General features: G+C 38.3%; 1 protein-coding gene and 1 long non-coding RNA gene across 3 annotated transcripts in view; one reads left to right on the top strand and one right to left on the bottom strand.

Moving 5' to 3' along the window:
* The window catches only part of SESN1 (sestrin 1), an 80,341-nt gene that overhangs the window by 15,797 nt on the left and 37,161 nt on the right, over positions 1 to 27,383 (top strand). The window lies entirely within an intron of this gene.
* Positions 13,716 to 18,368, bottom strand: LOC134166876 (uncharacterized). Its single transcript, XR_009966023.1, has 3 exons — positions 18,251 to 18,368; positions 14,167 to 14,326; positions 13,716 to 13,727 (listed from the first exon to the last, which is right to left on the bottom strand). It is a non-coding gene; the product is annotated as an uncharacterized LOC134166876 (long non-coding RNA).

Below are 27,383 nucleotides of genomic sequence, written 5' to 3'. Positions count from 1 at the left end.
GTTTAGATTGGAAATAAGGAAGAAATTCTTTACTGTAAGGGTGGTGAGGCACTGGAATGGGTTGCCCAGGGAGGTTGTGAATGCTCCATCCATGGCAGGGTTCAAGGTCAGGTTGGATGAAGCCTTGGGTGGCATGATTTAGTGTGAGGTGTCCCTGCCCATGTCAGGGGGATTGGAACTAGATGATCTTAAGGTCCTTTCCAACCCTGACTGTTCTATGATTCTGTGTTTATATGGCTTGTTTAAAGTTCAGCTGCTGGGATCTTTTTTTTGGAGAGAGGAAAAAAATGTTATATTGTGCTATAGAAATAGCTCAGAATTTTCTTGTACCAGGAGGGCAAAGCATTTTTTCTTTATTCAGATTAAAGGTTTCGATCCCTATATCCCTTACTATGATATTAAGCATATGTATTTAATTATAACTTTGTTGTGAATTGCCTTTTTTTTATTTTACATAGAGATTTTAATTTTTACCTGGATTTGTTGTTTTAGCAATAGTTGTTTGGCCACCTACTCTCACATTTGCAGTGGAAACAGTTTATTATGGGTAGTTATGTTATTACCATCTGATGATCAAAGAACTATGGATGAAAAATAAACCAACATATTTCTTCATAAACCAACAGGTACTTCATAAAAATGTTGTGTACAACAGACAATTTTCACATTATCCTGAAAAAAAATCACAACTGCTTAATGTATTTTTTACTGGGAACAGCCCTGAATTAACAGGACTGCTTGTGTGGTAAAGTCAAGCATATACGTGTTTGCGGGATTGAGGCTCTGTGCTAGCTGGTCTGTCCAAAAGCATCTTGATACCCTGCTGCATGATTCCATTTCAAAATATTATTAGTACTTCCTTTTATTATGAACAATTGTGTTTCCTCTTACAGGTTTCCTGGACCTTTTGTGGCCATAAGTTTTGCGATCTCTTTGCCAAGCTGACAGTCACAGTTGTCTCTTAATCTGTGAAGTTACATTGTGAGTACAGAAGATGTAGGAAGAAGGTTCTGAATACGCCATAATGAGCCTGGAAGCACAGTGTATTTATTTGTGTGGTGGGGTACCTTTTAGCAGGACCTAGGAGGTTAAATGTAATGTCATGTGAATGCAGGTGCAGTGTTTTCAGGACCAAATTGGCTCACTGATTGTGGGCTGTGAGATGTGCCAGTTACTATAGCAGTGAATAGATAAAAAATCCATGCCAGTGCTTAGTTAATTTAGCTTAAGCAAACTTCTGCTCACTTGAACATGCTTCACAGAATTCCACATGGAAAGGGTTCGATAGCAGTCTTGAGATGACAACCTGCTACAGCTCAGCTCTGCCATGCTTCTTGGAGAAAGGACTAGCAGTTTTTTAGATCCCAGGCTATACTGGAGAAAACCATTTTCTTTGGATAGTATCCAGATCCTTTTGTTTCTAACATAGGTTTGTTTTAATGTGTAGGGGATCTAAGTGAACTGAAGCTGATGCACCCACTGCAGAAAGATGTAATGAATTTGAAGGAACACTTGGGGGAGACTTCATGTCTCGGTTTTATTTTCAGTTTTTGATTTGTTTAAATTAATGTCACTGTGAATCTAGATTATTCTAAAACTTTTGAAGAAACTTTCATTCTTAACTTACTATGTTGTACTATTTTTGGTTACAGAATAGCAACCTCAAAGCTTCTTGAGATGGGGCATCAGGTATTTTTTTGTTGGTGATGATATATTACTAGTTTTATTTAAGAATTACATAATTGTAACTGAGTGACTTCTCTACCTAATTATGAAAGCAGTGATGAGTGATACAGTTGTGGGGAAGGGAAAAGAGGTGTAATGTGTGAATAAGAAGTTTGTGATAGTAGGAGAACCAGATCATTGTAGCACTTAATATATTTGTAGTTATGAATGCTCATTGTTATATTCAGATTGCATGCCTATTTCTATTTTAATTCCTGACTCTCAGTAGCTCTGTTTTATAAGGAATTTATCTTTGATGGAAACTTCCTAAATTTATCTCTGTAGTGTTATTAGATATTGCATCAATATGTGTTTTAAAAACAAAAATGAAATAATGCACATAACAGCAGGAATTCACCTCTTCTGAACACAGGAGACATGCATTCCCATGTATTATAAAACAAATAAAAGATCCCCCAAAACCAAACAAAATAACCCTCCTTCCCAACCATAGTGACATTCTAAATAGTTGAAACCGTTGGACTCAAAAAGACATTTGTGAAGAAAATCAGTCTTCTGAGTATGTATGATGGTGTCTTATGTTGCTGGCCATGGCAACAACATGATAGAATGTTGTTCTGCCCTGATAAGAGTCAGAAAATATTAGCATAGGTACTAGAAGACAGTAATAGCCATAATCATTCTGTTTTCTTTTTCTCAGCGATCTAGTAAGAGGGGGAAATGAAATTCTCTGAGAATTTAGGGGCATAACTCCTAACTTTAATAATGAGTTTACCAATGAACAGTTTTAGATTAGCATATGGCAGCTAACTAATACTTTAAACTGACAGATTACAAAAGCATAGATTCTAGTTGAGGGGAGTGGGCTGACATTTAATGTTTTGGGACTTTTTAGTTCATATTAAGCAGAACTTAACCAGTGAATGAGTTTAAGCTATCTCTAGAATAAAATCAGTTTTTCTGCTGAACTCTATTACGTGTAAAATCAAATCATGTGTTGTGTGGTAGTGTTGCTGTTTGCTAGCTTTTTTTTTTTTTTCCCCTATTACAAGCAGAGTAAAACTGCTGCATTGTCCACGCTGAGTTTTGGAAAAACCTATTTAAATACTGTTTATTGTCTCCTATTATAAAGAAAGATAGTGGAAAAGATAATTCTTTGCCATTAGCAGTTCACGCTTGCTAGAAGAAACTACATTATTTGCTCTGTGACTGTGGTCCATTACAAAGGACTTGCTCAGGCATGCTAAAAGGGACCTTGCACAGTGAAACTTGTTGGCTGCTGTGCTGCATTTTAGCTTCTCTCCTGCTGCAGGTAGAAGGGTGCTCTACTCAATTAAGCCATGGCGGTAGCAGTGCCCCACCAGACTGCATATATGCTCAAAGTTTTACTACCAGGCTCTAATGTAGCCGAACACAGGTGGTGTTTTGAATTAAAGAAGGGGAGGAAAGAGGGGGAAGTGTTGGAGCTTGTGGCATCTTAGATGAAAATACTCTTCAAATTGCTTCAATTCCCTTACTATATATATGCAACTGAAAGAGTTAGACAGCTTATATCTTTGAGGCATTTTCATACGTTATACTGTAATACTTCTTACAGCTCTGGATGTGCATTGTATAGCTTCCTAAAATAATCTGAATGGTAATTCAGCCAGTTGGTGTACATTTAGATCATGATTGTGACCTTAATGTGCAGTGTTTTCATTGACTGATTTGTCCCTGCTTTGTCTGTGATACATAGCTCATGGTAACAATAAGAGGTGAGGTTCTGCAACAGGTGGAACTGTACGAAAAGGTAACCCCAACAGAAGATTTCCCCATAATAACAGAATGTAAACTTGAAAGCTGGAATCATCTAGGCAGACTCAACTTCTGGTAGTTCCTAGCATCAGAATGGTATGCTTTCCAAACTTGATGCTTTTATAATACAGGGTTGGTTTGTTTTTTAATGGAATACGATACCTTAAGATTTGTGGCACTTACAGTCAGCAACATGGGGATTCCTTTGTCCTGTATGGTAATTACTCATCAAGGCAAAGGTCCTGGTTTTCACTAAGTTGCTGAAAGACAATTCTGCAGCCCAAAGACTGTAGCTGAATTCAGAAAGCTTGTGTTTATGTCCCAACTCAGATCTTCAAAACTCAGGATACTTCTAACCGTGTAAGTAAAGTCAGTGAGCAGCTAGGCACAACTCCATCAGATGTTCAGCCATGTGTAAGAGCATTTGAGTTTTGAAAGTGGGCAACAGTTCCACACCTCTGCTCAAACTTGCTCTGGATCCAGAGATTAAATGTTTCCCTCTCTATCTCCTCTCAGAGCTCTCAGAACATGGTGTTCTCGCGGAGTGTTTATTGAAGAACTATCAGATGGGCTTTGCACAAAACAAACCAGAGCTGCCCCTCCCACTCCTGAGTAATAGCATAGTGGTTAGAGCATTCCCAAAGAGTGAGGACTCTAGGTTCAGCACCTTTTCTGCCTGAGGTGATTCAAAGTCATGCCTCTTGCATGCCTGGGCTCCCAAGACAAGAGAATTGGACTAGCTTTTGCACTCGCTTCTGGGCCAGTGAACACCTTGAGGATTACATCTAAAGCAGGACTAGTGCAGTTGGAAGTGCTGACAGTGTTGCCATCATTAAATAGCTTAACTTTGTTTAGGGAGGGGAAGCTGAAATCACCTCAGGCTTATTAATGAGTTGAACTTGGCCTCTATCTTGTTTAAGTGATCTAATAGCTGAGGTGAGAAAGCCAGTCTCTGGTCTTGAGGTTGTGGTCTTGAACAGAAGCAGGTGCCTTCTGGTGGGTGGTGGTGGCTAATTTAGGTGGCTTCCAACTTGACCTACAGGTTTTTGTGAGTGCTAGTTAAGGTGTGTCATCCACCTCAATTGTTATATACTAAAATAAATATAACTTGTGTGTTTCTTGTTGATAGACCAAAGTGTGATCTTTGCCAAGAGATGCAGGCACTGAAGTGGTGTTGTCTTGAGCATCATTGGACTTATTTCTACAGTGTAAAATTTGACCTTCCACTAAGGTATTTCTTCCTTTAAATACCATTTAAAGGCTACTACACTAGATAATTAAACTACCTTTGTGGTGTTCCCTTGTTCAAGTAAGCAGGTTTTGCTTCAGTCAGGGTCCCTTCTGAAGGTTTGAGAGCTTTTCTCTTCCCAGTAATCTCCAGCCTTCTTCCAGTTCACATCCCCCCACACTTGAGGGCACTGTGGTTTCATTGTTCCTTTATACTTAAATAGCTCTACAAGCACTTAGTGAAGGTTTGAAGTAGAACTGTGTATCTCTTGAATATTTTTTTTTTTTGAGAGTTTTCTCTAGTTTTGGACAAAAATGTTATTATAAATTGACGTTGGAGGAAAAGAAAAATAGTTCTTTAAAATGTAAGACTTCATAGTAAAGTTTGGCTCTTTGGACAGTAAATAATTGGTCTCAGGTGGATTTGCAACTTGCTTTCAAAACCCAGGTGCAACAAGATGTGTGTAACCTGCACTGCTACAGCTAACAGGCTTACAGAACCAGCAGAACAGTCTGGAGGAAGAGCAAAATAGTGTCAGCAAGTACTGTAGGCGGTGTTGATTTTTAATAGAGTGAAGCTTAAATTCTTATTGAAAAGAAATGTGTATTCTTGTTGCTATTTAAGTTTTCCTATGCCAGGCTTTTTTACTTGACCGTACTGTACAGGAACTAGATCATTACCATTAAAAGAACCTGAAGTTCTTCCAAGTTTGTATTCAGGCCAAATGAAGTAAGCCTCTAGCAGACATGCAACTAGATGGCATAATAACATATATTAAATGTGCAGATGCCTTCTTGTTTCTTATCCCCTAATTATATCAAACAATAGGAGATGCTTCTTGAGTGACAGTGTGCTTCAACTCTGTGTAACATAACTTCATTCAAACATAAATCTGTGTACAGCTTAATCTTGTTCATAGTGGATGGCCATGAGCATCCTGAAATGCCAGAGATTCTGTGAACAGTACTGCGAAAATCTGTGGCCTGACTCACAGGGTATGCTGCAACACTTCGTACTCAAGCCTTCTGATTTTAGGGTAACTTCACATGACTGCACGTGAACTAAATTACCATGCACTTCCGAGTAGCTCATCTGTAAAAACTGACTTGTCTGATTTACTGTGTAAAACACGTCAAGCAGGGAGCATACTGTCAGTTGTTGTGGCTGCAGTGACAAGATTTAACTCAGAAGACTGTGGTAAATTGATTGTTTGCAGTTGTGTAAACTCACTCTGGTAACAGCTCTTATTTACTTTGCCTTCTGTGTTAAAACATGCCTGCATGCTAAGGCATATATTCCATCACTTTCAAAACTTTTTCTTAAAGATTTCTGAAGAGGAAGGAAATGTATCAAATGCCAAACATCAAGTGGTGCTGTAGATAATTATTGGTTTAATCTATTGGCAGTAGATTAAAGAAGGTGGCAGATGATGGCTGCTTCTTTCCCTGATTTCCCACAAGACTGGGCTAGTAGTTTCCCTCACCTCCCCCAAGTGACATGAATTAGTTACACAATTCCTGGGGTGACTGTTTAGTGACCTCCTAGTTGTAAAAGCTTTATGAATGTTCATAAGCCTAGAGTTATAAATACAGAACTTCAAAATAGTGCAGTTTTTTTTGTTTCTGGAATAGCTAGCATAAAACTGAAGGCTGGCCTGTTGTCAGGTTAGCAGGCTTCCTTTGCGGTGAGTCCTTCCCTCTTCTGTAAAGTTTTAATCTTCAAATATCAAATGGAGAAACAAGCAACAAAACCAGAGGAAAACAAAACCCAGTAGCTTTCTTTTTAAGATTAAGTTATTAGTATCCTTGAAAGGAAGGACAGACTCCATTCAGTCCTTTGCTTGTGGGTCTTTACACCTAGCGTGTGGAACCAGGGAACACAGCAGTCTGTGCAAAGTAGAATCTAACGACATTGTGCTTGTGTAATGATCCACTGCTTGATTTCTCCCTGCTGGAAATCTGGGAATCTCCCCAGCCTAGACAATGTACATTTGTTAAACTATTCCCACATTGGCTTGTTTCACTGTGGGCCTAAGATCTTGCTCAGTCAGGCCTTGTTATTAGACCCAGTTGTTTGGGTAAAGGGTGATCTATAGTGACTTGAGTGACTGTAGTTAGACCTCTGCCTGGACCAAACAGAGTCCAGAAATAGCAGAGATATAAAGAAAGAGTAAAAAGCTCTCTGGGCTCCTACAGTTTATATTGTCTGAATGCTGGCTTATAAGCTTTAACTTTTAGAAGAATTATGTTATAAGCTGAAGGGGAAACCAGACATTTAACTCTGGCATAGGGTTTCATGGAATGAGGAGATGGTCCATGCTCTGAATTCCCATTGCTTTTAGTAATTCCTTTTCTTACTTAGGGTAGAAGAATTTGAGATGCTGTTTTCAGTTTATGACAGTCTAGCAGTTTGCACTTCTGGTTCAAGATCCAGCCTTTTGGAGGACAGAGGCTTTTGGGCTCATTGCTTCATGTGAGTTTGGAGCCTTGTCCAACAGTGCTGGTGGAATAGCGCCCAGAATCAAGGAGGGATTGTAATGCATCCTACTGGCTCCTATGAAGATAGAGCTGAGCAAGTCTATTTACTGTTTCTGGAGCAAGAAAGAGGGGATCAACACAGTAGCATGTGAAGTTAGGAAGTTTTTTGGAAGCTTGTTTAGTGTTACCTCTCTTTCGCTGGTACTCTTAGGTTTTCCCTTTCAGAAAATTCTGTACTCTGTGAAGGTTGTGAGAACATAAAGCTTTGAGAATATACTAAAAACTAAGCAGCATTTTTCACTAAGTTAGAGTTTCATGGGAGTTTAAATGGGTCAGCAGGAAAAGGTATGAGGAAAAAGTATAGCTGCTAGTAATGCAATAAATGTTGCTTTAGAATTGAGACACCTCTGGCTGATTGTTTGGTGTTCTTGTCCTTGAAAAGTGCCCCATGAAATACGCAGATTTCTGTAGAGGACTTTTTTGAAACCTTTTTGCCTGTTTTAGCCTTTTAATAGTCCAATTACAAAATGTCAGAGAGAAAGACATTCATTCAGTGTTAAGACAACCAAGTAGTGAATCATAACCCTAATGCCTATTTTGTATCAACTGCCAAATAAAATCATATTATTGGACAGAAGTAGCATTTATCCTGCTAAGGCATAAGAATACTTGGCAGTTAGCAATCGATCATTTCACTAAGCTGTACAGCCAGCAATCATTAGGGGAGAGTGGAGCCTGCAAATGTCAAACTGGCAGAATCTGGAAATGAAAGCACCTTGGATGGTAAAATCCATGCAAAAAATGTCTTTATACCTAGGTTAACTGCACATTTTTAACCAGTGACTGTGTGCAAATGCTGTATGTCCATGTTAGTTACACTTGCATGGTATTCTTTTTGTAGCCCTTTTTTGCACTTTGCACCATTGAACTTATCAATGTTTTCCATATTAATTTTCTTTGAGGTAGACCATCTCTTATTTTTGATTTGCAGACTCCATTTTCGATCTTAGCAGTCTGTGCATAGATCAAATTCATGCCTGTACTTGATGACTACCATAGTTAGAATATCCTCAGTCTTTCTGTTCCCTTGTCTCTCATCAAGTCTTCTCATTGCTCTTCTTTACAGCTCTGCCATCATCTTACTATTTTCCTACAGTATTTCATGCTGCCAACTGATGTGTCATGAAATCAACACATTGTTTTTTAAACATCTATTCAGCTCTTACTGGTACTTACTATATGAGGCTATTGATTTTTGTGTTGACTGTTCAGACAGAATCTGTCTAACTTTGTGTGCCTATAAAGCACATAACATACTGGGCCTATATCAATAACAGTCCTTCCAGATTGCACATACTTGCATCATACAGGATGCGTGGCTGCAGTAACACATCCCTCTGACGCATGGTAGCATAACAGAAGAGGTATTGCTGAGGCAGGACAGGGGAGTGGGGGTGTGTGTGTGAGGAAATAAAGCAAAGAAAGTTTAACTGTCTGAAATCCAAAATGACAGAATGAAGTCACAATTTAGTTGCAGCTCCTTGACAGAGCATGACAACACAGCTCTAAGGGCTGAAAGCAGACAAATATAGTAGTACATTTTTAGTTGTGTGTGTTTTGTTTTTTTGTTTGTTTTCCTTCTAGGTTACTTTGACATGTTTTATTCAAGATGCTTGTGCAGAGCTTTTTTGCACTATTTCTCCAATGCTTACTGGTGAACCAAACGAAAACCCCTTGTTAGCATGACTTAACTGTGTTTTGTCTTACCATTAGAATACCATTCAAAATGTCTAGTTTGCCTGTCTGAACACAGAACACAATCCCTGTCCTGGAATTTTTCTTGAAGGTGGTAAATTCCTTGAACAATCTTAAAACTGATTTAAAGATTAAAATACTTTCTAAAATGAAACTTGCATGCTACTGTAATATAAGCTGTACAAACAGACAATTCTCTAATGAAATTATTTTGATTTCTTCCTAAGAGATTAGCACTGGGGTTGTGGTTATTTTGTTGTTCAGTCATTGTATTTGCAAAATTTCACAGTGAATCTATGAACTTGTCAGCTGCAAATTCTGGTAATCAAAGCCATTGTAGGTAGCCTTTAAGATCTTATCTTAACTTCTGAGGGCTTGGTATTACATTCCCATTAGTGTGTCCTGTTGAAAGATACTTCAGTGTGTTGGTTTGTTGTAAGAAGGGACTGGAAATATAATGGAGACTTTGATCTCTCAAGGACTTGGCACATCGGTGTTCTCACTGGCTTCTTCCAGACTCCTTACTAAGAAATCTTCCCTTGGCTTTTCTCCCCAGAAATGTACCTTCTGCTTCTTTAGTAATACTGAAATGGGCATAACAATTCTGGGACTGGCCTGGGAGTACAGATGAGTTCTGTTCCTGGCCCTGTCACTCACCAATTTGCTGTGTGATCTTGGATGAATTAATAGCCCTATTTCAGCTTGCTTATCAATGGAATTAACACTCTTGAAACTTTACAGTAATTTTAAGTTATGTGAAAAGCTGCTTGGATAAAGTTAGAGAAATGTTTACTTGACACCGCAGTACTTCCAGAGAAGTTTTATATACTACTGCGCTTAAGAAAACAGAACAAAGTTAGAGATAAATGGAATTTGGTGGAAGTTACGTCAAATAAGAGATGTAGTAATTTCTTTTGATATTATGAACAGGCAACCTACAGTGTTGATATTTCCCCTTTCATTTCAATTTATTGGCATTTCACTTTTAATTTACTTTCATTCACTTTTAATTTGCCTTAATTCAGAAGTGGCTAAACATGTTCAAGCTTTCAAAGAAACAATGGAAGCTGGGGGAGAGAACTAGAGTATGAGTAATTTCCATCAAGGCACTGAGCTTTTTTTGTTGGCCACTGAAACGTTAGCTAGCTTTGAGATGTCAGGATACAAAGAACACCATACTGGAAGTATAAGAGAAAGCAGGATTTGGCCAAACTGTAATCTGGCCAGAAATTCTGGGTTTAAGTCAAGAATGGTGTTTCAAAGCAAAAGAAAAACCCCATTGCTTGTCTCTGGGTGTTTGCTAGTCTCTTCAGTTTAGAAATTAGTAGCAGGTTTTAGTGTAAAGCATTCCTTTAAAATGGTGAACTTTGGTGCCAGGCTCAGTTGGCATACATTATGCTAGCACAGCCGGAAGATAAGCAAGGCTTGTATGTTAGGTCTTTGTATATTTGAAGGGCATATTCTAATAAACATACTCTGCTTGCATGTTATTTCTCCTGCCATCCTAAAAGTCATATTGCAAAGTCACAGTGGCAGGAGGAAGAAAGGTGGAGAACGCCATCATCTTAAAACCTGCTATCACTGCAAAGCTGACCTTTCAAAAACTGTACAATCAAGTTATGTTATGCTATACCTTTTCTGAAAGGTGGATACAAAATAATAGTAAATTTCCACAGCTGCTTATGGAAGTTCCACTGTTCAGTTTGAGAATGAGAGGACAAATTAAAGCCATGTTTTCACTTACATAAATGTTTTCTCTTATGAAATTCACATGTACTTAATGTAGGGTGCCAAGACAGACCACTGAAGCTGTTTAAAATAGAAAGGCAAATGGAACAAATAGAAAGATTTACCACACAGCTTGATCTCTACCCCGAAGCAGCCATTCATCATCAGCACTGCTGAGGCAAACAGCAGAGCCGAGTTTCCCTTCGGAGCTGCGATTGGGCTTAGAGAGGTGGCAGAGCTGCACAACAGCCTCGGGATTGGCTGAGCTGGAACACACCTCTCGAATATGTTTATCTCCTAAAAATAAGATACGATCTTTTTACGTTTCATCTAGAGATTTTTTATCTTGCATTTAATATCCAAATAAACTTGAATGAGCACAGTTAACCTCTTTGTAACAAATGCTTGAGCTAAATGAGTTCAGGGCAGTTATTTTGGGGGTGTTTTTGTTTTTTTCTTCCGAGTACAGTGTGGCCTGTGTGAGTTGTCTAGATCTGTTTTGTATTTTTCTGGGTGGGTATGTATGGTATTGAAGAACTTTCCTGTGTCTTAACTAGAGCTGAAAGTTGTTTTTCAGATTTCATAATGTACTGACTTCAGCTTATACTGAAAGCAGTTATTCATTTTAAACTGTTTTTATGTCTGTTCTGTAAAATTTTGTTTACACTTGCAATAATGTCTTTCATTGTTCCTGTAAATACCAAGTTACCATTCCTGATCGTGTTTTAGTGAGCTGTGGCTGCTGCTGCTTCCCTCCGCCCCCCCCCAAAAAAAAAAAAATAAATTAAGGACTTAAACCCCTGTGAAGTCCTTTGTTACAGTAACTTCAGACCATAACTGTATTAAGAGAGATTTGATAAACTGCAGTGAATGTTCCAGCTGACAAAGTATCTGCCATAACTGAATACATCAGAACTCATTAACCTACTTCTCAAAAAAAAAAAAAAACAAGGAAGAAGATTACATGGAAAGTAGGTAGGATTTTTGTTGTGGTTCAGATGAGGTGCATGCAGAACCAGAAGGCTGTGAAAAGCTAGTTTGTGAAGCAGGAACTTGTGGGGTTTATCAAGTAACAAGGGTTTGAGCAAGCACAAAATACAGGAACATTGACCATAGGGGTTATTGTCTTCAGGAGGAAGAGGAAAGATACATAGGAGAATGAGAACAGCAATGGATCAGAGGGAAGGTTAGAGACAAGAGAAACTGACAGCCAGAAAGCTCTTTAAACCCAAGTTCAGTGCCCCCACCATCCACCCTGAATAACTAGTTTTGCTTCTGTTATATTTAAATATGGATAAAGGCAGTAATTGGTAATATTTAAATTACCAATCAGCTTTTGGTTAAGTACCTGTATTTTCCTCATCTAAATAGAGTCAACATTTTCAAAAGATTAGCCTTGTTACATTATTGGTGCTGCTTAACCAGTAGTGAACATTCCGTTCTTAAATATTTGCACCCTCAGTGATGGTTTTATAAGCTTCCACTATCCCATTAAAATTCCTTGCTCTTTGGAGTGAAGTGATGAGGAAGTAACACCTGCGCTTATGGAGGAATTACCATTAAAGAGATTCTAAATTCTGTGATGCACAAGTGTCTTTGTTTAAATTCTTAACCCCGAAAAGTGACTGAGAATAGATTTCCTCAGAAGCTTAAAAAGTAAATAAATGTTTAATTCAGCAGCTACAAATGGAGGAGTAGAATGGGAATGGTATTTGTGATTTCTAATTTGTTGTTGTTGCTAATTATAAGCTATGTAACAAGCAGAAGTGAGAAGTGACTTTTGCCATAGAGAAAGTGTTTTTCCTGTTGTATAGGAATGAGAGAGCTAGCAACCTTATTTCTTTTATGCTCACTGGTGAGTGGAATATATCCTTAAGTTAGTGTAATTAAAGATAGCTGTGTGAAGGGGGGAAGCTTGTTAGCTGATTCAGAGGTTCCTGAAGACTGGCTTAAAGAAAGGGGCTTCTCTTGCTGCTTACCCCATCCCTAGTTTTTTTTCATGTAAGCTGTAGGGACTCTTGAGAAGAACTTTTTATAATTATGTTTTACTGCTGATAAAACTATTTAGGGCTTCGTTAATTTGCCAGCATTATGTTTGCATGACTTAGGCCTTGGTAAGCTTAAAGTATGCATCTATGCTTTAAGATTTCTTTCTAGGCTTTAAAAAGCTAGTGAGGAAATCCTCAAAGTTCTTATTTTGCTATTTTAAGTGACACTTTCTTAACCTCAGAAAATATTTGCTGATACTAAGTTGGTTAATAAAACTGGAAGCTGGGAGCAGAGGGTGTCAAAAAGTGTGATTGGATCACAGATGGCATTCTGTACTGTCAAGTGCAACACAGGCACGTAAGGGAAAACAAATTCTTGGTTTACATAATGTGGTGGGCTGTGCTCTGTGTTTACTACTCAGATCTGTCTGTTCCATTCTTGGTCAAATAGCAGACAAAGCGTGAAATAAAGAAGCATCATAGCAATTAATCCCAGGTGTATTCTAGTTAAAAAAATAAAATAAAAAAATAGAATAACAAGAACGGTGAACAGAGGAGTGGGGCAAGGACGACCAGAAGGAGGGAAAATATTTAAACTAAACAGAGAGCCAGGGTGGAATAGAATAGAGAAGTAGTGGTATGGCACATTATTAAATCAGTAGTGTTGAGAACAGGAACAGTATTTCTGTGACTCCTCCTCATTTGGAAGAATAAAGAGCTCTCGGTGGCATTACTGGGTGGTAGCAAAATGAGCATTGGAGGCAAAATGAGACGCTTTCTTTTAAAAGGGTTTTTTCCTTCCCCAGGAAATACATGTCAGATTTTGGCCATGTCCATAGATGCAAGAAAACCAGGAATTACTTACATTTGTTTTACTCTAGCCTAAGAAAATTATTTTAAGTCTTCCATTTTAATGTTAGATCACTATGATAAAATGTTTAAGTGGTTTGGTTTTGAAGCTGTTGACTCTGCTGTAGGGAAACCTCTCTGTTCCTCAGTCTGACCTCTTAGTCTGGTCTTGGCTCCCAGCAGCCTCCCAAAACATTGAGACTTGTTAGGTTTTATTTCCTTCTGGTTCTTCAGCCTATGGGATTCATATACTACAGAGTCATTTCTTTTTTCATTTAAGATTCTTACATTTACAGGTTTTTCTAACCTGGGCAATACACATATGACTAAAATGTGTTATGCATTGACAACACTGGGTTCTGTAGCATTTCATCACATTTATGTTATTAAATGAAATGGAAATGGCCAATTGAGTAATGCTGCACACAGGCAAAACCAAGTAAATCTTTAACAATGGTTACAGTGGTTTGTAGGAATGTGTTCATGTTGACTCTAAACGGCCTTCTCCCTAGTCTGCTTTAGAACAAATGTAGCATATATATGTTATTATATATTTTTTATATAGATGTGTATGTATATATATTTGGAGTCCTTGCTCTTGGCTTGTCTTTGCGTTTGTCTTAATTTTTTAATATCTTAATTTTAATCTTGGAAAAACTGGCATGCGTAACTTACGTTTAAACAAAAGAGATGAACAAGCCTGTTTGATGTGTTTCATCTTATCACCTCAGTTTAGTCATGAGGAAAAGATGGTGGAGTGATAGAAAAGACGGAAGGCATCCTCACTCAGGAAAGCACCCGTCTATTGTCTAGTGAAACTGTAAGGGAAGTTGCAGTGGTTGATATGGTAAGCTAAGTCAAGAGTAAGAACAGCAGATGGGAAGGGCAGGTACAGATGCTTGGCTGGGAGAAACAAAACGTGGATTGGTTGGGTAGCTCAGAGAACTGATTAATTCCTTATGCTGAGAGGGTGCAGTAGTTTACAAATAATAAAGATAAAATTAAGAGGAGAAAAGCGCAAAGGCCTCTTGTGTAAGTTTCTTCTTTTAAATCTTCAAGGAAAAGGTGAATTTTTTTAAAAAGTTGGGATTTTTTCTAGAAGATAGAGGCCAAAATTTTATCCTTGAATGAGGGAAATGTTTAGCTTCAATTATGCTCACTTGTTCAGGATCTTTTGTCATGCAGCCCAGGGAATAGGCAGTGTACAAACATTTAATGAATTCTGGAATTTAATTACATGTCTCCTGGAGGAATCAGGAAGATATCTGTTGTGTCAGCAACTAAAAGCTAAATAAAGAAACAGATTTTATCAAATCTTTAGTGACTTCATAGTAGATGTGTGGTACCAATTTCAAAGCTTAACCAAAGCATTGGCTTCATTAGCCGGTGCTAACTATTTCTTACAATGAGGAATCTTAATCTAGAAATGGAGGTGGAAGCCATAGAAGAGTTAATTTCTTCAGGCTAGCTTTTGGAACAGCATGTACACACCTGTTAGAAGGTGAGACCTGACAGGAGAAACCCAGAGTTTTAGTAACATGGCATGGAGTGTTTGTACATCTGTGTGCACATCTGAGTGTATACACACAAAAATAAAACTGTGAGTTATCTCTGTGGGGTTAGGTGTAACTTATTCATAATACTGTGAACATTCCAACTGGGGAGAATGGACAGGGGGGAAGTAATGCCTGAATATACCAGCAGTCTGTACAGTGCTGTGGATAAGCATGCATTAACAGCTCTTGCTTTGGTTGGAGAACATTCAGAGTTAGAAGCTTGCCTTGGTAGTTATTAGAATTATATTCCCTGTAATGTGGGGCATTACACTTTCTGTGATAGCCTTTTGTTTCTTGTTAAAATAAATCATAAGCCTGCTCTGATAAATGACAAAGCAGGAAACACCTTGGTACCCTCAGTGCCTTAAAATAAGAGGTGAAAGTAATCTTTGCCAAGAGGAAGCTGATAAATAATTAACTCTTGCACAGAGGGATTGGACTGAGTTACACCATTCTGCTTCAAGTGGAAACTAAGGCAAATATATGTAAACAGTTTGTTCAGTCACTGTAAAAACTCCAAACACTGTAGCATAAACCTCCACTTCTCTGTTTTTACTTATGCAGGCAGGTGGCTGTAACCTCTCTGCATTGAAAAACTGAAGGAAAAGAATGAAATCCCCCGAAGTAAGTGTACTTAAGAGTAAAGAAAGACTTGAAGCAAAAAGATAGATTACAAGTGACTAATCTAATGTTTGAGGCCACTAAATCAGGGCTGAAGAAAGCACTGAGTAGGGTTTGATTTAGAGGAAAAAGTGCATGATTCAGTAAATTGGGTTGGTTGGCTGGCTTATAGATTAAATAGAAGATGGAAATCACCTTGCATCAAGGTAGGTTTCAGTGGTTTTGCAGCTTCTAGGGCTTCTCGGGTTTTGCCCCCCCCCCCCCTTTTTTAACTATTTTTACCTATATTTCTACCTGTTTTATTTATAATGCTCAGAAATGTTTCTGTCAGTCTAAAATTTCAATATCACAAATTCTCCATTTTATCCACAGCTATAAACTGTAGCAATAGAAGTATTTTTTTCTTCTTGTTACTATAAATTTGGGGGTTATAGCTATACCTGTATCTCTTTCTAAATTAGCATTGCTTTGTATTGCTGAGGTAATATTATATGCAAAATCTCTATAGATATGCCCTAACCTTTCCTTGGAAAGGATTGTTATGACTTTGAGAGAATGTCAGTTTTTTGCAGCAGATTTTTTGATATTTGAAGGCAGCAGTTGAACTACACAAGAGGCCTTTTGTTTTTTTTTTTACCATGACTACCACTCAGATTTCTCTGGGGTATAAATATTAAAAAGAAGGATTTGCCTTTGTGCAGTCCCATGCCCATGAAAACTTTGCAGCAGCTGTGGGTATTGCCTAGGAATAGGAGGCAGCTGTCAGATTAGTTGTGAGAGTGGAGGTGTAGGGGGGGTAAAACTGGGCTCTGTCCACAAATCTTCACTCTAGTTGTGTAGTCATGGTAGGTTTTCCTTTCCCCTGGAGGTGAAATGGGGGAAAAATTAAAGTTAGAATATGGGTATAAAATTGCTGTTCACCAGAACTTCTGGCGTCTAAGAGCCTGTGATGTGTAAAGAAACTTCTGTTTGTGAATAAAGTTATCCCTGTACCATGGGGCAGCAGCATTGTGCCACAGTTTCCAGGACTGCAGCTTAGTGGGGTTTTATGCAGGGTGCTGTTTGTGTTTGAAATCACTCATGCAACCTGAATTATGTCCCCTTGAGTTTTGACATTCTCTTCAATTACATAGGAAATGTGATCCTCGCCACAGTCACTGCCCAGTTAAATTCTAGAATATAAACTAAAATTTTAGTCAAGGGCAAGTTTAGCATTTTCCCCTGTCCAAATTATATCTTCTAAACTTTTTCATGCAGGATATTATATGGGTTAGGGACTATCAAAAGTTGAAAAAGGGAAGTTCCTGTATTTGCGTACATTGTCTCAGCTCTCTGGTGGAGCTCTGTTTCATTGTTGTAGTCTATTTATGCCTTCCTGCAAGTTCTGGAAATGCTGAAGCTGCAGAAAACAAGAGCATGGTTCTGAGCAACTGTACAGCAAGTTCTATTTTAATCACTTTCATCAGCTTTATCCTACAGTAAAAGCTGTGTGACTGTATCTCTTCATCATGGGGAAGGAGGGGGAATTTAAGCTGTAATTAAGCCCTATTTTAAAAATCTAATTTACATATGAAAATCAGAAATATGAATATGTTACAACCTTTCCTAGGACTGTCAGAGCACTATGAATCAATAAATGGTAGGCTGAACGGTTTTGCACTAGCAATTAAAATACAAGCCTATACACTGTTATACAGTACAATACAGTACTGCTTCTTTGTCCACAGGCTTAGTATTAGGAAAAGTATGTGAAATGTTAGTTTGCTTCCTAGAATAACAGCATTGCAACATGAATTTTATGTTAAGTAAAAAACTCAAACCTGCTCTGGATTCTGGAGGACTGAGTATTTGATCTCCCAGGAATTTTATATTGGCTGGTTGAAGTAGTTTGACTAGGGAACACGTATGCAGTGTTGGCATTGGTACAGATGCTGGGGTAAAAAATAAACCAATAGCCTGACTGTTTTGCAAAGTTCAGAGTTGTTCTTCCTAGGTAGGTTGCATATGTTCTTAGCTTCCATGTGAAAATAAGTCTTGACCAAAGCAGACAAGTCCTGGTTGGCCTGTTCAGCTGACAAATACTTGTAATATGCTGACAAATACCCTGTAATATGTGTATGTCCTAACTCAGTAAGGAGGTATTGCTGCTAATGCATCCCCTGGATAATAAATTAGCAAGAATTTAAAATTCAACCTTCAGCTTAAAAATAAAATAAAATAAGAATGTTTACAGCATTTAATTGGAGTCCAGTTAATATGAACTGATGTTAAGTATCTACATTAAAAGCGATTATCCAAAACACATTAGAAAGTGATGCTTTTCTTTTAATGTCATTTGCTGTACTATCACTCAGGCTTCTGCTTTAGTGATACTACACTGTTGTTCTGCGTAGGACGCACTGTCTATAAGACATCTGAAGTTCAATTAAAGTGTTATGAACATTTAAAAGCAGAATTTTAGAGGTTTTGATAATCTTGAAGTTTTAGAAATTCATAATATTAAATTGAAAGCTGTTGAAGTGGCTGTAAAGTAACCAAAACATTGAAAAGAGGAGCAGAACCTACCTTAAAATACTGTGAAAAATCCCCATCTTATAAACAAACCCTTTGTCTCAGAATGCTTGGTGGAGCGTTTTATCTCCCAGAATGTTTCCTGTGTTTGTTAGATGGCTCAGCTCCAGGAGTGCTTTAGCATAGTCAGCTTGTTCTTTTCTTGTATGCCTGGCTGATGACATTTTCATTCTCTTCATTAATTCAGGTCAGTAATATGTGCCATAATTTGTTACATTTTTATACATATATATATATGTATTTCTTCACATTTTTAAACTCCTTCACATTCTGTTATCTCCATATCACATATAGAACAAGTTTTTATATTTCTTTTATATTTTCTGAGTTCCATGAACTTAGAATTTTATTCAGGGAGAAATGGGACTTCAGGATTGAGCTGCTCTAGGCCTGTTTTTTTTGAAGGGCACCTTTCCATATCACCCTCTGTTCTGTGGATTTATAGCACTCTTTTAGAAAGATGTGGTAGATATGCATACGATTCCAAATCCTAAATATTTTATTACTGAGATTGATGTAAGACAATCATAGGCCTGGCTGGTATTATGAAATCACAATTTTACTCTGAAGAAATTTGGGATCTCCTGTTATTTTCTTGCATGTGACTTCAGCCCCAGATCACAAAGTTCTTTCCGTAGCTGGTTTCTCATCTAACATGTACCACACTTAACGCTGTCTGTGACTCCTTATCTTTGTATGTCCCTCCTGCATTCCCCTGCATCTCTTAGCAGTCTCTGAAAGCTTGATAACCCTATATTACGGGAGAGGTGCCTGAGGACTGGAGGAAAGCAAATGTCACTCCAGTCTTCAAAAAGGGCAAGAAGGAGGACCCAGGTAACTATAGACCGGTCAGCCTCACCTCCATCCCTGGGAAAGTGATGGAACACCTTATCCTTGGTGCCATCTTAAGGCATATCAAGGATAAGAGGGTTATGAGGGGCAGTCAACATGGCTTCACCAGGGGGAAATCATGTTTGACCAATCTCTTAGCCTTTTATGAGGAAATAACACGGTGGATGGATGATGGCAGAGCGGTGGATGTGGTCTACCTTGACTTCAGCAAAGCATTTGACACAGTCTCCCACAGCATCCTCACGGCTAAATTGAGGAAGTGTGGACTGGATGATCAGGTAGTGAGGTGGACTGTGAACTGGCTGAAGGAGAGAAGCCAGAGAGTTGTAGTCTATGGGGCTGAGTCTAGTTGGAGGCCTGTAACTAGTGGAGTGCCTCAAGTACTCAGTACTAGGACCAGTATTATTTAATATATTCATCAACGATTTAGATGAGGGAATTGAGTGTACTATCAGCAAGTTTGCTGATGACACTAAGCTGGGAGGAGTGGCTGACACACCAGAAGGCTGTGCTGCCATCCAGCGAGACCTGGACAGGCTGGAGAGTTGGACAGGGAATAACTTGATGAAATATAACAAGGGAAAGTGTAGAGTCCTGCATCTGGGCAGGAACAACCCCAGGGTCCAGTATAGGTTGGGAAACGACCTGTTAGAGAGCAGTGTAGGGGAGAGGGACCTGGGGGTCCTAGTGGACGACAGGATGACCATGAGCCAACACTGTGCCCTTGTGGCTAAGAAGGCCAATGGCATCCTGGGGTGTATTAGAAGGGGGGTGGTTAGTAGGTCGAGAGAGGTCCTCCTTCCCCTCTACTCTGCCCTGGTGAGACCCCATCTGGAATATTGTGTCCAGTTCTGGGCCCCTCAGTTCAAGAAGGACAGGGAGCTGCTGGAGAGAGTCCAGCGCAGGGCAACGAAGATGATTAAGGGAGTGGAGCATCTCCCTTATGAGGAAAGACTGAGGGAGCTGGGTCTCTACAGTTTGGAGGAGACTGAGGGGTGACCTTAGAAGTGTCTATAAATATATAAAGGGGGAGTGTCACGAGGATGGAGACAGGCTCTACTCAGCGGCAAACAATGATAGGCCAAGGGGTAATGGGTGCAAACTGGAACACAAGAGGTTCCACTTAAACTTGAGAAGAAACCTCTTCTCAGTGAGGGTGACGGAGCACTGGAACAGGCTGCCCAGGGAGGTTGTGGAGTCTCCTTCCCTGGAGACATTCAAAACCCACCTGGACACATTCCTGTGTAACATTATCTAGGTGTTCCTGCTCCGGCAGGGGGATTGGACTAGATGATCTCTCGAGGTCCCTTCCAATCTCTAGCATACTGTGATACTGTGATATTATAACATCCTTTCATTCTTATGTTTGGGGGCGCTCTGCTCCCCATGTCATCATCCCTTAGGACTCCCTTCTGAGTACTCTGTCCAAGCTTCAGTACACATCTAATCTAACTGTAATTTAATTTAAGTGTATATATGGCTTGATTTCTTTTACCATCACAAATATATTTATTCATGGCTATAGAGTATGAGTGTATGTATTCTGTCTCTCTCAGCTTACTCTGACATGTCTTGCAAAACAGCAAAAAAGTGCTAAGGTTCTCCTCTTCTGTTCTATAAGTAAATGTCTGGGTACTCTGGAGTCATATACGTGTTTGCAGCTTAATCTCTCATGTTACTAGATTTTAAGGAATCCTTTCTACAGTAATCTCTTAATTTTTAAAAATTAGTTCTATTTAACTTAGGTTCTGTTTTCCAATCACTTTATAATTTATTTTGACATACAAAATGTCATTATTATTAATTTTTTATGACAACATAGTGGCAAAAATATTGAGACCTTAAGCCTGGGACCTGTAAGTTGTAATGTTAGATATGCTATTTTGCAGTCACAGAAAAGGTCCAGCTGTGCTAGCAATCTTAAATTTTCTTTAGCAGGTAGGCAGCATGAATTAGTTACATTGCTGAAGTGTTCTGCTGAGGATCCAGTAGCAGCCTTGACAGTGTTTTGGAGTACGACTTGATGCATTGCTGGGAGAATTTGTTCTAGCAGTACTTGTTAGGATGGCCTGAAGGTTAAATTGTCATGACGAATAACCACACTTGGAAACATAGTCTGTTACTGGAAATTTATTTCCTGGTTGTTACTATAGGGAAGGGAAAGATTCCTTTGGAACAGCTTGTACGGTAATTAAAATGTAAATGCTGACTATATGTAATGTACAGGGTAGGCTTAGACATGGATTAGTCAGTACAGCAATAACAATAAAATGCCTGCTTGCTTTTTGTGACATTCCTGAAAGCAAAGTGACTTTGGAACTGCTTTATCAGGCAAGTTTGAGCTTATGGAGGAACAACAGAAAGCCTCAGGTACAATTAACATGAAACATGTCAGGCAGCTTTTAGGAAAAATGAAATTTTTTTTTTTTCCATAGTCTTTGGGACCAGATAAGTTTAATTTCTTTTTGCACATATTTTGTGCCCTGAGCCTTTTCAGGAGGCAACTCAGCATTTCTTCCCGGATGGACAGTGGGCATCTTCTTCCCACTATGTTCGTTTTTCTCCTTGTGTCTTTTCTCTTGGCCTTTTGAGTTTTCTACTTTCCAAGTCTTAAAAGTTCCTTTCTTTGTGGAATTTAAGGAATGATTTTTATATGGCTATTGCCTTTGAGGTACCCTGAAGTATTCTTTCTGCCTATTTCTGCATCAGGTCACTTTTGCATTCAGTTCCTCTGGTTCTCTTCTGCTGCAAAACGCATAGACTAGGAAATATCTAATGGAATAGCTGAGGGAAAGATGTTTTAAGGCTGCTAAGCCATGTTAGAGAATTGTGATAATCTGTTTCGATGTTTTGTATATGGAGGATATGGAGTTCCGTTTTTCTCCCCAAAGCTGAATATAAGAATACCTTTCTGAAAAATATCTAACCTTAAAAAATTGAAGCAGTGATGTCCATTTCTTGTAGTAAAAGCTTTCAGAGTTCAATTGCTCTTGCTGATAGGAAATAATATCCTTGCAAGATACATTTGTGTAATGTCAGTCTCCGTTCATTGTAGTTTTCTATGAGCTGATCTATGAACCTAAAAAAATCTATTATTTTTTTCCCCCAATCTTTTCTCCTTTTCAGACATCTTAATTAGTCTTAGGGGTATGTATGTATATATATATGTATGTCCATATATGTGAAAAAAATGAAGTAATCTCTAAACTTTCAGAATTTGCCTAGACTGAGGGTTTTTAACCTGTGTATTAAGGGGCCCCTTTTCTTTATCAAGAGAACAGGAGCCATAAAAATCTTTCCAGTACTTCCAGATAGTTTTAACACCAGAAAAGTCATCCTATTCTTAAAAAATCAGATCAACATAGTGTATATAAGAAAGGTGATTGTTTGTTCTACCTGATATTCCTACTTTTATGCATTTTAGATCAAATTACCCTTCTAGGCACTATAAATGCACAGTAGAGCCTGATTTGCAGTTCCCAAATGTTCTCTTTGGAGACAGTGATTTCCAAATTACTTTCCCATATGGACATGTTGATTATTTATTTTGTCCTTATGTGTGTTATAGCTAGCTATATAGAACCCACAGAATAGGGAAGGATCTTTAGAGATCTGTTACATCTATCAAGATTCAGCGGGGAAGAACCAATTATTACATCTAAGCTGTGCATGAGTTTATCTGCTTGTTTTAAAGACTAGCAGCAGTCAAGAATCAATATTTCTTCTCAGTCTCCTCCTCCTTAGATCAAATGTCATTGTGCTGGTTTTGCTTAGAAAAAAATTGTAGAATCCTAGAATGGTTGGGGTTGGAGAGGACCTTAAGATCATCTACTTCCAACCCCCTGCCATGACCAGGGACACCTCCCATTAGATCAGGTTGTTAAAGGCCCCATCCAGCCTGGCCTTGAACACTGACAGGGATGCTTTACTCCTTTTTCCCTAGTCTTTCAAGTTATCTTTTCTGAGCATCTGACCATTTTTGTTGGTGAGAATGCAGAGGACAGCATTCAGTTGATACCTTTGATATGTGTTGACCAATGATGGGGTGTTCCTGCAGAGTAGAGCAGAGAGGTTTGCTTCCTCTATCTTGCAAGCTAAATTACTGTGCATGAATCACATTAAAGTTTTGTTGATTGTTTGTTTCATGTTGACCTCATGATGCCATAATCCTTTATAACCGTAATTCTTTTCAAAGCCATATGTCTCTTACATCTTGTTACCCTTTCCTATCTTTGTATAGTTCATAATTTCTACCAGAGAGTAATAACTTAAATATCTTCCCTAAGAACTGTGTTCTCTTTTTTAGGTGATTTTAGAACATTTCCCTAATTTTTCAAGAACCTTTAGAAGTGCAAGTATGTCCTCTCAGGTTCCCTCAGTCCTTAACAGGCTTTGTATTACGGGTTCATAAATTTAAGCATTCTCTTGATTCTATAATTCAAGTTGCCATTCTATGTAGAACCACATTTAGCGGGCATTTGCTATGGAATCCCATGTGCTATGTTCTGTCATGGTGGCAGTGAGCCATTTAGCATTCGACAATTTTGTGTTCATCGTGCTGTAGTTTCATGAAAAAGAGTCATGGTCATACTTGTAACATATACTAGCATCTTCCTGTTGAGAAAAGGAAGGTAGAAAAATTTGTTGAGGATCTGTCCTCAACATACATGTCAAACTGATTTTTGGCTTTCTTTCCGTTGCAGTTATTGTCCAGGCTCTTACAAGCTGTTTTGCCAAATTTTTAGTTGTGGGTTTTTTTTTTTTGTTGTTCCATTTTTTTTTCAGGAATTGAAATTCAGCTGGCTGAACTGGTTCCCTTTTTATTTCCTTCTTTAAATAAAAATACTGTGTTTCTTTGGGTACTTCTTGAAAATTAACACTTGCCACTTCAGTCAATTCTTTATATATTTAAGGTGAAATTTAAGATTCCCAGCCAATTAAAAAAATCAGTTCTCTCTAGCCTGACTTTGTCTTCTGGTCTGACAGTTTGTGTTGATGTTGAGCTCTGAGGGTTAGAAAAGGAAATTCAGATGGTTTTGTATGAATGCTGTTACCTTTTGTTATTTTCCATTCCACTTATTATCTCATTTCCGAATTCCAAAATATTTGCTTTTAATCCCAGGTTAGAAGGACAATAGATGCTGAAATACTGGACCTTCAGAATTTGAGTTTTTGGCAGTCTTTCCCCTTTCAGTGCTATGTAAGTGGGTTTTCCATGATATAGCCATATGTCCATGTGTTGCCTATGTCACAACATCGTTAGGTCCTAATTGCATATGTTAATGGAAACAGCAGCTGTACCAAATAATTCAAGTTATTTTTGACTGTTAACAATATAGACATACGATAAGCAGGCAAGGATAATGTTGTTTCTAACTGGAATATGGGCATAAGATCCATAAGACAAGGATTTTTATTAGGATAATATCAGGTTAGCTTGGCCTTGATACTTGAACTCTTTAACTGGCTTGTACCAATGTTTTCCTGGAGAAGCAGCAACGTGCACTCTTTTTTTTATTTGCCTTGACTTCTCATTTAGGTCTAATGAAAGAGCAGGAAGTCTGCTATGGCTTTTGTAGCTGAGACCAGTTTCCTTGTCAGGAAAATGCTTTTATTTAAAACATGCATATTGTGTACACACATACTGACATGTTATGTTACAGTTAACACAAAACATTTAAAGCTGGATCTCTAAAATACAAGCATTTTTAGCCATTTTTGTGGAAGAAGGTCTTCTCAATTTATCACTAGCATTTAAGCAGGGCACTAGTCCCTCTGTTTATGAAATAGCTGTGAATTATTTACCAAAGTCCCAGTAATTTATAATCAAATTAATTAATGTGAATCTTTCAAGCTATTTCAAGATGTAGGGGTTTGTGTCTGTGTGTGTGAGGGGGATGTTCAGACATATTTGAAAAGGTGAATGTTCAGAATTTGAAAAACAGCTAAATTTTTGTTGATTAAGTTGAAAATGAAAAGAGAAATGTCCTGTTCAAAGTCAGTAAGAAAGTTCCCTTGTAAAAGAATGGTTGTGTCATGCTAATTTAAACTCTCAATAAAACTGTAAGCACATTTAAATTTTTTAGATATGTCTGTATATTTTACCTCTAATCTTTGTAATATTTTTCTATTTATTAACTAGCTCTTTACTGGGAGGATGGTGAGGCAGTGGAACAGCTGTGGCTGTTCCAGAGAACCTGTGGCTGTCCTGTCCCTCGCAGTGTTCAAGGCCAGGTTGGATGCGGCTTTGAACAACCTGGTCTAGTGGAAGGTGTCCCTGCCCATGGCATGGGGTTTGGAACTAGATAATCTTTAAGGTCCCTTCCAACCCAAACCGTTCTGTGATTCTATGACACAAAGGAAAAAAGAAAATAATCTTTTCTTAACAGAAGATAAGTGCAGCTTACCAGTGATTCTTTTCTCCTTCCTTTTCTGTAAATCCCCTTTTAATCCAGAATGAAATCCTTTTGTAGCCACTCTTTATTTTAGTTTTTCTCCTTGTGCTTATGAAGATGATTATTATTCTCTAGCAGTCAAGTCATATGGCCTAAGACTGGACTAGAGGACCAAAGAGTCTGGAGTAAAGTGGCTTGTCAACAAGGCTACCATTTAAACCAGAGATGATTACTCTTTTATGTCTGTGTCATATGGCTGGAAGGAGCTTGCCTTGAAAGGCAGACCTATGCTAGAGCTTTGTCTTCTCTCATTGAAAACAAAACCTACTTGTAAGCTATTAGGCAGGTGTATAAAAAAGATGGTATTCCTGGAAACAAGCTGAGTGGCAGGGCCTTTTAGATATTAAGGCACAGTTTCAAAAGGAATGAGTCATGCCAAGCTTGGCGATACACACTGTATTTTATGACCAGAGTTTTATTTGCTTAAAATTGCAGTGTAGCTGTGCTCATTCTCCAGTGGCTCAGGTAGACAAGACCTGAATTTCCAAGCTTCGGAAATAAAGCATCCTTTACCTCTGCCGTTGTTCTGGAAAGGGGAGGAGCAGTGCATCACACAGGCTTTCTTGACTACTTTAAAGACTGTTGCAGATCTATTTAAATTTTTTTTTGCTAGTCTCATTAAGCCATGTAGCGTACGTTTTTGGAGTAATATAACCAGTCTCTCTCTGCCAATTATTGTTTTGAAAAATGACATGCATTGAAGTATTCATGTTATACAGGTGTTATTGTAGACAGCATTTCCAGAGGTTAGTTACAGAATATACCAAAATCTGTCATTTTTAGCTGTTATCACACAGCCTATACAGCAAGCAGGTTTCTTTGGTTTTGAGGTTTATGATTTGTCAATTCCAGAACTTTCTCCCTGTACCTGAAGACACACAGTGGAGAGAGCCACTTCCCCTTCATGCTTTGCTTATGCATCTCTCTGAAGCCATATTATTACAGTTCATGTAATGTGTTTTTTGTTTTATTTGAGAAGTAAAGAAGGCTGTGTCTCCAGCATGCAAACTTTGTGGATGCCCAAGTAAGGGCTGAGTGAGTGATTCTTGAGTTTCCACTCTCTCCTCTGCCATTTATACTCTCTGCATGAAATCAGCATTTCAACAATAAGTTGACATCAGTAATCCAGCAGAATTTTTTGAATGCTGTTACAGAGAACTGTACCTAATTCTGAATTACAGGTAAGTAACATGCAGATATTTGGATTATGCATATTTAAATTTGCTAATTTGGAAGCTAAACTTTTTATAAATATCTTGTCTGAAGCTGGAAAGGGCCAACATTTGAAATCTTGCTTGGCTCATCCAGTGCTTAGAGGCAGTGTCAAGTTCAAATACTTAAGCTTCAGATTTGCAGTTTTCATGTTTAAAGCGCAGAATATCTTGCACATACGTCATACGGAGCTTTTGTCATCCTAGTGTATGTATGAGGAAGAAGAGTTGAAACTGAATTTCTGTCTTTATTATAATATATACTCTTACAGTGTCTCTTATCAGATTGTAAAGTGCTTAGACTTTCACAAGGAAACCACAGCAGTAGCTGTTCCCAAGCTGAGTTGACAGTACTGCGAGAACAACAGCAGCCATTTGCATAGCTTTGTCAGTAGTCTGTTTTACAAATGTTGTTCCATACATAACCTAGCTCCTCAGTGATAAACAGGCTGGAATCCTGATGTAAATTAATGTACACTGGCTTATAAAAGCTTCATATTGATTTGGTTTTATCTCTTCGTTAAGCCGTTTGTAAACAGTGTTTAAATAGGTACACAGATAGTTTGTGACAGTTTAACCAAATCCATTTTAAATAACTGGTAGCAGTTT

The sequence above is a fragment of the Pezoporus occidentalis genome, unplaced genomic scaffold (assembly GCF_034315485.1).
Source record: "Pezoporus occidentalis ecotype Australia unplaced genomic scaffold, CSIRO_AGI_Poc_V1 ctg109, whole genome shotgun sequence".
In the NCBI taxonomy this organism is placed as follows: domain Eukaryota; kingdom Metazoa; phylum Chordata; class Aves; order Psittaciformes; family Psittacidae; genus Pezoporus; species Pezoporus occidentalis.
Note: the sequence above shows the minus strand (reverse complement) of the source record. Positions and strands in the feature narration are given on the sequence as shown.